The sequence below is a fragment of the Pseudophryne corroboree genome, chromosome 6, assembly GCF_028390025.1.
Source record: "Pseudophryne corroboree isolate aPseCor3 chromosome 6, aPseCor3.hap2, whole genome shotgun sequence".
NCBI classification, from domain to species: domain Eukaryota; kingdom Metazoa; phylum Chordata; class Amphibia; order Anura; family Myobatrachidae; genus Pseudophryne; species Pseudophryne corroboree.
In genome coordinates, this window is record NC_086449.1 from 666,300,298 (window position 1) to 666,312,468 (window position 12,171).

A 12,171-nucleotide genomic window follows, 5' to 3' on the forward strand; every position below is an offset into this window, starting at 1 on the left:
TTCAGCTGGGATGCAGAGCAGTGAAGGCGCCTCTCCTGCCCGGCGCCTACCTGCACTGCATCCCTTTGCTGAGCGGGTAGCGCCGGGCCTGGTCTGAAGTGATCGCAAGCACTGAGTAGGTCTGAAGCTACTCAGAAACAGCACAATATTTTTTTGTAGCCGTTCTGCGATTCCTTTCGTTCGTACTTCTGCTAAGCTAAGATACACTCCCAGAGGGCGGCGGCTTAGCGTTTGCATGGCTGCTAAAATCTGCTAGCGAGCGAACAACTCGGAATGACCCCGTGAGTGTGAGCCGGGGACTGAGCAGAACAGGCTGCAGGTGAGGGTGTGAGTGTGATACAGGTTAGAGTGCAGCTACTGCTGTCCCATGTGTGTGTGTGTGTGTGTGTGTGTGTGTGTGTGTGTGTGCTTGAAAGTAAAAAGAAAACCTGTTGTACAGTGCTTCTACATGGAAGGTGATCACCAAAGTAGAAGAACATCGCTGAGGGCGGGTCGGACACGCAAGTATCACATCTCTTAAACACTATTTTTATTATTATTATTTTTTTGGACTGTTTTTCATTGATACACTTATACATTTATACATTTACATTGCATTACCAATTACTTTACTGTGTTGAAAATTGTCTCTTTCCAGAGTTAGGCTATAGTATTGTGTTGTGTAGCATAGTCTGTACTAGTTGTATTGTAATACATAGTCGGTATTGTTTGTAGTATATTGTATTTTTTTTTATAAAGGTACAGGGAGTTAGAGTTTTTAGACAAAATGGGGGAGTCCGTGGTTGGGAATCTCACTCATGTCGTGCATGATGTATGCACAACTGGAGCAACTGGCCCAGTGTGAATACATCTGCGCGAGGTGTACACGAACGGTTGCCCTGGAAGCCCAGGTAACTGATCTAGAGCAAACCGTTATGAGACTGAGGAGTATTCACAATCTCGAACTGAGCTTAGATAGAAAGGTGGAGGAGTTGCAGGGGGGGCCACTGGTAGTCGAGGACGAGGACAATCAGGTAGCAAGCTGGGTCACGGATAGAAGGAAGAAGAAGAGGGGGAAGGGGAGATAGGACATCTCCGACCTGCCAAACCCCAATAAATTCGCCTGATTCGACGAAGATTCTGGTGATAGCAGTGAGGAAATTACATCACTGGAGGATACCGTTCCCTCTAGCAACCAGAGGAGCGGTCCCTCCAGAACAAAGGAAAGTGAGGTACCTAGTCAAATTGTGGTGGTAGGGGATTCTATTATCAGGAAGACAAATAGGGCAATCTGCTACCGGGACCGTGATCGCCGTTCAGTCTGTTGTCTCCCGGGTGCTCGGGTACGGCACATTGCGGACCGGGTAGAAAGATTGTTGGGAGGGGCCGGGAATGACTCGGCGGTCTTGGTGCAAATTGGCACCAACGACAAAGTTAGTGGTAGGTGGGATGTCCTTAAGAAAGATTGTAGGGACCTAGGACAAAAATTAAAGGCAAGGACATCCAAGTTAATATTCCCTAAATATTACTTGTGCCATGTGCTAGTTCAGGAAGGCAGAGGGAGATTAGGGAGGTAAATGTGTAGTTTAGAGACTGGTGTAGGAAGGAGGAGTTTGTGTTTTTAGAACACTGGGTGGATTTCTCAGTCAGGCGCCATCTTTTTGGACGTGATGGATTGCACCTGAATGAGGAAGAGGCAGTGGTGCAGGGGGAAAGGATAGTTAGAAGGTTGGAGGAGATTTTAAACAAGGTGCCTGGGTGGAGGGATTAGAAAGAATTAGTGGGACAACTAGAGAGTAAAGAATAGTGGGATGGATAAATTATAATAGGGGTGGAGAGGGGAAGAGGGGGGGAAGGAGAAAAATAGTCATCAATGGTAATTTAAGGGAAACCCAGGTTCCTAAGGAAATGTTATGTACAACAAAACTTGCAGATCAGGGAATTAATAAATGTAAGTGTCTGATTGCAAATGCGAGAAGCCTAACAAGAAAAATGGGGGAATTAGAGGCAATTGCACTTAATGACCATTATGACATAATAGGCATTACTGAGACATGGTGGGATGATTCTCACGACTGGGCGGCAAACATTGAGGGATACACTCTCTTCAGGAGAGATAGGACTCTTGTCTCTATGTTAAACCATTCTTAAAACCATAAAGGAGGTCATTTACGAGGGGACTGGAGATAACGTATGGGTCATTATGGGTTGAGATTTCGAGTTGGGGTAAAGATATGAAAAAACTTTTAATAGGGACATGCTATAAACCGCCAGATATTAGTGTGGCTGATGAATTACAACTCTTGCAGCAAATTGATAAAGCTGCAGGTATGGGGGACGTCATTATTGTTGGGGACTTTAACTACCCGGACATAAACTTGAACACCGAAACAGTAAATACAGCTAGGGGTAACAGATTCTTAAACATGCTAAAAGATCATTACTTGTCCCAGGTAATCGAGGAACCAACTAGGCAAGGGGCTATACTAGACCTAGTACTAACTAATAATGAGGAAATAATAACAAATACTAAAGTAGGGGAGACCCTAGGAAATAGCAATCACAATATGATCACATTCGATATCAGCTTTCAAAAACAACAATATAAGGGTTTAACTAAGATTTTTAACTTTAAGAAAGCTAATTTCACATTGCTGAAACAAGCAATGAAGGAGATCAATTGGGAAATTGTATTTCATGGTAAGAATACTGCTGAAATGTGAGACATTTTTACAACTGCGCTCAATAAGTACACTAATTTATATATTCCCAAAGTCAACAAAAACAGAAGTAGGAAATTCAAACTGATGTGGCTTAATAAGAAGGTCATGGAACAAATGGATAAAAATAGGCGTGCTTTCAAAGCATTTAAGTCTGACGGAACAGGGGAATCATTCCAGTTCTACAAGGAATGTAACAAAAAATGCAAAAAAAACAATCGGAGCAGCTAAAATCGAAAACGAAAAACAAATCACAAAGGAGAGTAAAACAAACTCCAAAAAGTTATTTTAGTATATAAACGGTAAGAGGTTGAAAAGGGAGACTATTGGGCCCTTAAAGGGCAAGATGGATGTCTTGATTAATGATGAGAGGGAAAAAGCCGATTTATTTAATAAATTATTTTCATCAGTATTCACGAAAAAGGACAGGTTGATGAGAGTAGAGCATAACATAAGAAATAATAACGACCCATTGCTTGGTACTTGGTTAAATGAGGGAGTAGTCTGGGAGAGACTAAGTAAAATTAAGATAAATATATCTCCTGGGCCGGATGGACTCCACCCCAGGGTTCTTATGGAACTCAACGTAGAGATATCGAAACCCCTATATTTGATCTTCAGCAAGTCAATTAGATCAGGAATGATACCAAAGGACTAATGTATAGCAGAGGTAGTCCCAATATTTAAAAAGGGTATTAAAACGCTCCCCGGGAACTGTAGACTGGCAAGCTTGACCTCTATAGTGGGGAAAATAATAGAAGGTATATTAAGGGATAGCATACTAGAGTACTTGGATACCTCCAAGGTTATTGCTAGGAATCAGCATGGATTTGTGAAGGACAGGTCATGTCAAACTAACTTAATAAGCTTCTATGAGAAAGTGAGCGATAATATTGATCAGAGTCAAGCAGTGGATGTGATATTTTTAGACTTCCCTAAGGCCTTTGACAAAGTTCCACACAGGAGACTAATTCTCAAACTAAGAGAGCTTGGGGTAGGAAACACTATTTGTACTTGGGTGAGTAATTGGCTGTTTAATAAGGAAAAGTGAGTGGGGATTAATTGGATGTACTCTGAATGGGCTTCAGTACTCAGTGGCATACTACAGGGCTCAGTACTCGGGCCATTGCTGTTTAACATATTCATTAATGACATAGGAGAAGGACTGGAAAGCACAGTGTAAATTTTCGCAGATGATACTAAACTATGTAGAATAATTAATTCAGACAAGGATGTTCAGTCTCTACAGAATGACTTATCTAGACTTGAGGACTGGGCGGATAAATGGAGAATGAGGTTCAATATAGACATATGTAAAGTTATGCACTTTGGGACTAAGAACAATCAGGCAGCCTATAAACTAAATGGGAAAAATGTAGAGATGAGCGGGTTCGGTTCCTCTGAATCCGAACCCGCCCGAACTTCATGTTTTTTTCGGATCTTCCCGCCTTGCTCGGTTAACCCGAGCGCGCCCGAACGTCATCATGACGCTGTCGGATTCTCGCGAGGCTCGGATTCTATCGCGAGACTCGGATTCTATATAAGGAGCCGCGCGTCGCCGCCATTTTCACACGTGCATTGAGATTGATAGGGAGAGGACGTGGCTGGCGTCCTCTCCATTTAGATTAGAAGAGAGAGAGTGAGATTGAGACAGAGACACTTGATTTACTGGAGCTTAGGAGTACTAGAGAGTGCAGAGTTTACTAGTGACTGACCACGGACCAGTGACCACCAGTGCAGTTTTATTTAATATAATCCGTTCTCTGCCTGAAAAAAACGATACACAGTGACTCAGTCACATACCATATCTGTGCTCAGCCCAGTGTGCTGCATCATCTATGTATAATATCTGACTGTGCTCACACAGCTTAATTGTGGGGGAGACTGGGGAGCAGTTATAGGTTATAGCAGGAGCCAGGAGTACATACATATTATTAAAATTAAACAGTGCACACTTTTGCTGTAGGCAGGAGTGCCACTGCCAGTGTGACTGACCAGTGACCTGACCACACTGACCACCAGTATAGTATACTATATTGTGATTGCCTGAAAAAGTTAAACACTCGTCGTGTGACTTGTGTGGTGTTTTTTTTTTTTTATTCTATAAAAAACTCATTCTGCTGACAGACAGTGTCCAGCAGGTCCGTCATTATATAATATATACCTGTCCGGCTGCAGTAGTGATATATATATATTTTTTATATCATTATTTATCATCCAGTCGCAGCAGACACAGTACGGTAGTTCACGGCTGTAGCTACCTCTGTGTCGGCACTCGGCAGTCCATCCATAATTGTATACCACCTACCCGTGGTTTTTTTTTTCTTTCTTCTTTATACATACTACATCTCATTATCATCCAGTCTATATTAGCAGCAGACACAGTACAGTACGGTAGTCCACGGCTGTAGCTACCTCTGTGTCGGCACTCGGCAGTCCATCCATAATTGTATACCACCTACCCGTGGTTTTTTTTTCTTTCTTCTTTATACATACTACATCTCATTATCATCCAGTCTATATTAGCAGCAGACACAGTACAGTACGGTAGTCCACGGCTGTAGCTACCTCTGTGTCGGCACTCGGCAGTCCGTCCATAATTGTATACCACCTACCCGTGGTTTTTTTTTCTTTCTTCTTTATACATACTACATCTCATTATCATCCAGTCTATATTAGCAGCAGACACAGTACAGTACGGTAGTCCACGGCTGTAGCTACCTCTGTGTCGGCACTCGGCAGTCCATCCATAATTGTATACCACCTACCCGTGGTTTTTTTTCTTTCTTCTTTATACATACATACTACATCTCATTATCAACCAGTCTATATTAGCAGCAGACACAGTACAGTACGGTAGTCCACGGCTGTAGCTACCTCTGTGTCGGCACTCGGCAGTCCGTCCATAATTGTATACCACCTACCCGTGGTTTTTTTTTCTTTCTTCTTTATACATACATACTACATCTCATTATCATCCAGTCTATATTAGCAGCAGACACAGTACAGTACGGTAGTCCACGGCTGTAGCTACCTCTGTGTCGGCACTCGGCAGTCCATCCATAATTGTATACCACCTACCCGTGGTTTTTTTTTTCTTTCTTCTTTATACATACTACATCTCATTATCATCCAGTCTATATTAGCAGCAGACACAGTACAGTACGGTAGTCCACGGCTGTAGCTACCTCTGTGTCGGCACTCGGCAGTCCATCCATAATTGTATACCACCTACCCGTGGTTTTTTTTTCTTTCTTCTTTATACATACTACATCTCATTATCATCCAGTCTATATTAGCAGCAGACACAGTACAGTACGGTAGTCCACGGCTGTAGCTACCTCTGTGTCGGCACTCGGCAGTCCATTCATAATTGTATACTAGTATCCATCCATCTCCATTGTTTACCTGAGGTGCCTTTTAGTTGTGCCTATTAAAATATGGAGAACAAAAATGTTGAGGTTCCAAAATTAGGGAAAGATCAAGATCCACTTCCACCTCGTGCTGAACCTGCTGCCACTAGTCATGGCCGAGACAATGAAATGCCAGCAACGTCGTCTGCCAAGGCCGATGCCCAATGTCATAGTACAGAGCATGTCAAATCCAAAACACCAAATATCAGTAAAAAAAGGACTCCAAAATCTAAAATAAAATTGTCGGAGGAGAAGCGTAAACTTGCCAATATGCCATTTACCACACGGAGTGGCAAGGAACGGCTGAGGCCCTGGCCTATGTTCATGGCTAGTGGTTCAGCTTCACATGAGGATGGAGGCACTCAGCCTCTCGCTAGAAAAATGAAAAGACTCAAGCTGGCAAAAGCAGTAGCACCGCAAAGAACTGTGCGTTCTTCGAAATCCCAAATCCACAAGGAGAGTCCAATTGTGTCGGTTGCGATGCCTGACCTTCCCAACACTGGACGTGAAGAGCATGCGCCTTCCACCATTTGCACGCCCCCTGCAAGTGCTGGAAGGAGCACCCGCAGTCCAGTTCCTGATAGTCAGATTGAAGATGTCAGTGTTGAAGTACACCAGGATGAGGAGGATATGGGTGTTGCTGGCGCTGGGGAGGAAATTGACCAGGAGGATTCTGATGGTGAGGTGGTTTGTTTAAGTCAGGCACCCGGGGAGACACCTGTTGTCCGTGGGAGGAATATGGCCGTTGACATGCCTGGTGAAAATACCAAAAAAAATCAGCTCTTCGGTGTGGAACTATTTCAACAGAAATGCGGACAACAGGTGTCAAGCCGTGTGTTCCCTTTGTCAAGCTGTAATAAGTAGGGGTAAGGACGTTAACCACCTCGGAACATCCTCCCTTATACGTCACCTGCAGCGCATTCATAATAAGTCAGTGACAAGTTCAAAAACTTTGGGTGACAGCGGAAGCAGTCCACTGACCAGTAAATCCCTTCCTCTTGTAACCAAGCTCACGCAAACCACCCCACCAACTCCCTCAGTGTCAATTTCCTCCTTCCCCAGGAATGCCAATAGTCCTGCAGGCCATGTCACTGGCAATTCTGACGAGTCCTCTCCTGCCTGGGATTCCTCCGATGCATCCTTGCGTGTAACGCCTACTGCTGCTGGCGCTGCTGTTGTTGCTGCTGGGAGTCGATGGTCATCCCAGAGGCGAAGTCGTAAGCCCACTTGTACTACTTCCAGTAAGCAATTGACTGTTCAACAGTCCTTTGCGAGGAAGATGAAATATCACAGCAGTCATCCTGCTGCAAAGCGGATAACTGAGGCCTTGACAACTATGTTGGTGTTAGACGTGCATCCGGTATCCGCCGTTAGTTCACAGGGAACTAGACAATTTATTGAGGCAGTGTGCCCCCGTTACCAAATACCATCTAGGTTCCACTTCTCTAGGCAGGCGATACCGAAAATGTACACGGACCTCAGAAAAAGACTCACCAGTGTCCTAAAAAATGCAGCTGGACCCAATGTCCACTTAACCACGGACATGTGGACAAGTGGAGCAGGGCAGGGTCAGGACTATATGACTGTGACAGCCCACTGGGTAGATGTATGGACTCCCGCCGCAAGAACAGCAGCGGCGGCACCAGTAGCAGCATCTCGCAAACGCCAACTCTTTCCTAGGCAGGCTACGCTTTGTATCACCGCTTTCCAGAATACGCACACAGCTGAAAACCTCTTACGGCAACTGAGGAAGATCATCGCGGAATGGCTTACCCCAATTGGACTCTCCTGTGGATTTGTGGCATCGGACAACGCCAGCAATATTGTGTGTGCATTAAATATGGGCAAATTCCAGCACGTCCCATGTTTTGCACATACCTTGAATTTGGTGGTGCAGAATTTTTAAAAAAACGACAGGGGCGTGCAAGAGATGCTGTCGGTGGCCAGAAGAATTGCGGGACACTTTCGGCGTACAGGCACCACGTACAGAAGACTGGAGCACCACCAAAAACTACTGAACCTGCCCTGCCATCATCTGAAGCAAGAAGTGGTAACGAGGTGGAATTCAACCCTCTATATGCTTCAGAGGTTGGAGGAGCAGCAAAAGGCCATTCAAGCCTATACAATTGAGCACGATATAGGAGGTGGAATGCACCTGTCTCAAGCGCAGTGGAGAATGATTTCAACGTTGTGCAAGGTTCTGATGCCCTTTGAACTTGCCACACGTGAAGTCAGTTCAGACACTGCCAGCCTGAGTCAGGTCATTCCCCTCATCAGGCTTTTGCAGAAGAAGCTGGAGACATTGAAGGAGGAGCTAACACGGAGCGATTCCGCTAGGCATGTGGGACTTGTGGATGGAGCCCTTAATTCGCTTAACAAGGATTCACGGGTGGTCAATCTGTTGAAATCAGAGCACTACATTTTGGCCACCGTGCTCGATCCTAGATTTAAAGCCTACCTTGGATCTCTCTTTCCGGCAGACACAAGTCTGCTGGGGTTGAAAGACCTGCTGGTGAGAAAATTGTCAAGTCAAGCGGAACGCGACCTGTCAACATCTCCTCCTTCACATTCTCCCGCAACTGGGGGTGCGAGGAAAAGGCTCAGAATTCCGAGCCCACCCGCTGGCGGTGATGCAGGGCAGTCTGGAGCGACTGCTGATGCTGACATCTGGTCCGGACTGAAGGACCTGACAACGATTACGGACATGTCGTCTACTGTCACTGCATATGATTCTCTCCCCATTGAAAGAATGGTGGAGGATTATATGAGTGACCGCATCCAAGTAGGCACGTCACACAGTCCGTACTTATACTGGCAGGAAAAAGAGGCAATTTGGAGGCCCTTGCACAAACTGGCTTTATTCTACCTAAGTTGCCCTCCCACAAGTGTGTACTCCGAAAGAGTGTTTAGTGCCGCCGCTCACCTTGTCAGCAATCGGCGTACGAGGTTACATCCAGAAAATGTGGAGAAGATGATGTTCATTAAAATGAATTATAATCAATTCCTCCGCGGAGACATTGACCAGCAGCAATTGCCTCCACAAAGTACACAGGGAGCTGAGATGGTGGATTCCAGTGGGGACGAATTGATAATCTGTGAGGAGGGGGATGTACACGGTGATATATCGGAGGATGATGATGAGGTGGACATCTTGCCTCTGTAGAGCCAGTTTGTGCAAGGAGAGATTAATTGCTTCTTTTTTGGGGGGGTCCAAACCAACCCGTCATATCAGTCACAGTCGTGTGGCAGACCCTGTCACTGAAATGATGGGTTGGTTAAAGTGTGCATGTCCTGTTTATACAACATAAGGGTGGGTGGGAGGGCCCAAGGACAATTCCATCTTGCACCTCTTTTTTCTTTTATTTTTCTTTGCGTCATGTGCTGTTTGGGGAGGGTTTTTTGGAAGGGCCATCCTGCGTGACACTGCAGTGCCACTCCTAGATGGGCCCGGTGTTTGTGTCGGCCACTAGGGTCGCTTATCTTACTCACACAGTCAGCTACCTCATTGCGCCTCTTTTTTTCTTTGCATCATGTGCTGTTTGGGGAGGGTTTTTTGGAAGGGCCATCCTGCGTGACACTGCAGTGCCACACCTAGATGGGCCCGGTGTTTGTGTCGGCCACTAGGGTCGCTTATCTTACTCACACAGTCAGCTACCTCATTGCGCCTCTTTTTTTCTTTGCGTCATGTGCTGTTTGGGGAGGGTTTTTTGGAAGGGACATCCTGCGTGACACTGCAGTGCCACTCCTAGATGGGCCCGGTGTTTGTGTCGGCCACTAGGGTCGCTTATCTTACTCACACAGTCAGCTACCTCATTGCGCCTCTTTTTTTCTTTGCGTCATGTGCTGTTTGGGGAGGGTTTTTTGGAAGGGACATCCTGCGTGACACTGCAGTGACACTCCTAGATGGGCCCGGTGTTTGTGTCGGCCACTAGGGTCGCTTATCTTACTCACACAGTCAGCTACCTCATTGCGCCTCTTTTTTTCTTTGCGTCATGTGCTGTTTGGGGAGGGTTTTTTGGAAGGGACATCCTGCGTGACACTGCAGTGACACTCCTAGATGGGCCCGGTGTTTGTGTCGGCCACTAGGGTCGCTTATCTTACTCACACAGTCAGCTACCTCATTGCGCCTCTTTTTTTCTTTGCATCATGTGCTGTTTGGGGAGGGTTTTTTGGAAGGGCCATCCTGCGTGACACTGCAGTGCCACTCCTAGATGGGCCCGGTGTTTGTGTCGGCCACTAGGGTCGCTTATCTTACTCACACAGTCAGCTACCTCATTGCGCCTCTTTTTTTCTTTGCGTCATGTGCTGTTTGGGGAGGGTTTTTTGGAAGGGACATCCTGCGTGACACTGCAGTGCCACTCCTAGATGGGCCCGGTGTTTGTGTCGGCCACTAGGGTCGCTTATCTTACTCACACAGTCAGCTACCTCATTGCGCCTCTTTTTTTCTTTGCGTCATGTGCTGTTTGGGGAGGGTTTTTTGGAAGGGACATCCTGCGTGACACTGCAGTGACACTCCTAGATGGGCCCGGTGTTTGTGTCGGCCACTAGGGTCGCTTATCTTACTCACACAGTCGGCTACCTCATTGCGCCTCTTTTTTTCTTTGCGTCATGTGCTGTTTGGGGAGGGTTTTTTGGAAGGGACATCCTGCGTGACACTGCAGTGACACTCCTAGATGGGCCCGGTGTTTGTGTCGGCCACTAGGGTCGCTTATCTTACTCACACAGTCAGCTACCTCATTGCGCCTCTTTTTTTCTTTGCGTCATGTGCTGTTTGGGGAGGGTTTTTTGGAAGGGACATCCTGCGTGACACTGCAGTGACACTCCTAGATGGGCCCGGTGTTTGTGTCGGCCACTAGGGTCGCTTATCTTACTCACACAGCGACCTCGGTGCAAATTTTAGGACTAAAAATAATATTGTGAGGTATTCAGAATAGACTGAAAATGAGTGGAAATTATGGTTTTTGAGGTTAATAATACTTTGGGATCAAAATGACCCCCAAATTCTATGATTTAAGCTGTTTTTTAGGGTTTTTTTGAAAAAAACACCCGAATCCAAAACACACCCGAATCCGACAAAAAAAATTCGGTGAGGTTTTGCCAAAACGCGGTCGAACCCAAAACACGGCCGCGGAACCGAACCCAAAACCAAAACACAAAACCCGAAAAATTTCAGGCGCTCATCTCTAGAAAAATGTAGGAATAACGGTAGTTGAAAAAGATTTGGGAGTGATCATCGATAATAAACTTGGTAGCAGTATGCAATGTCAACATGCAGCAGCAAAGGCTAATAAGGTGTTATCATGCATAAAACGGGGTATGGAGACAAGGAATGGGAGTGTAATCCTGCCTCTGTATAAATTATTGGTGCGGCCACACCTGGAAATATTGTGTACAGTTTTAAGCACCATACTATAAAAAAGATATCTTGGAACTTGAAAGGGTTCAGAGGTGAGCTACTAAACTGGTTAAGGGTTTAGAGGCACTGGATTATGAGGAAAGACTTAAAAGGCTTGATATGTTCACACTGGAAAAAAGGCGACTGAGAGGGGACATTATTAATATTTATAAAAACATTAAGCGACAATGCAAGGATTTATCAAACAATTTGTTTACTAAAAAAACACTACACAGGACACGAGGACACCCCCTGAGGTTAGAAGAGAAAAAATTCCATACTCAACGGAGAAAAGGGTTCTTCACAGTAAGAGCAGTAAGGATTTGGAATTTTCTGCCAGAGAAGGTAGTAATGGTGGACACAATCAATACGTTATAAAATGGATTAGATAAATTCCTAGTGGAAAAAAATATCCAGGGATACAGCATTTAATTAATATAAATATATATATATATATATATATATATATATATATATAGTCTCTATATAGCAATAGGCAGCACTCACAGGACTGATGTCAGGTCTGGACTTGTCTGTGTCCCCAGAGGGGGCGCTAGTGGGTCAGTGGAGGTATAAGGGAGGAAACGAGGAGGCTGGATGTTGTTTCAGCGCATCAGCGCAATGATATTTATTTGCAGATGATAATAACAGAAATGGCAGCAGA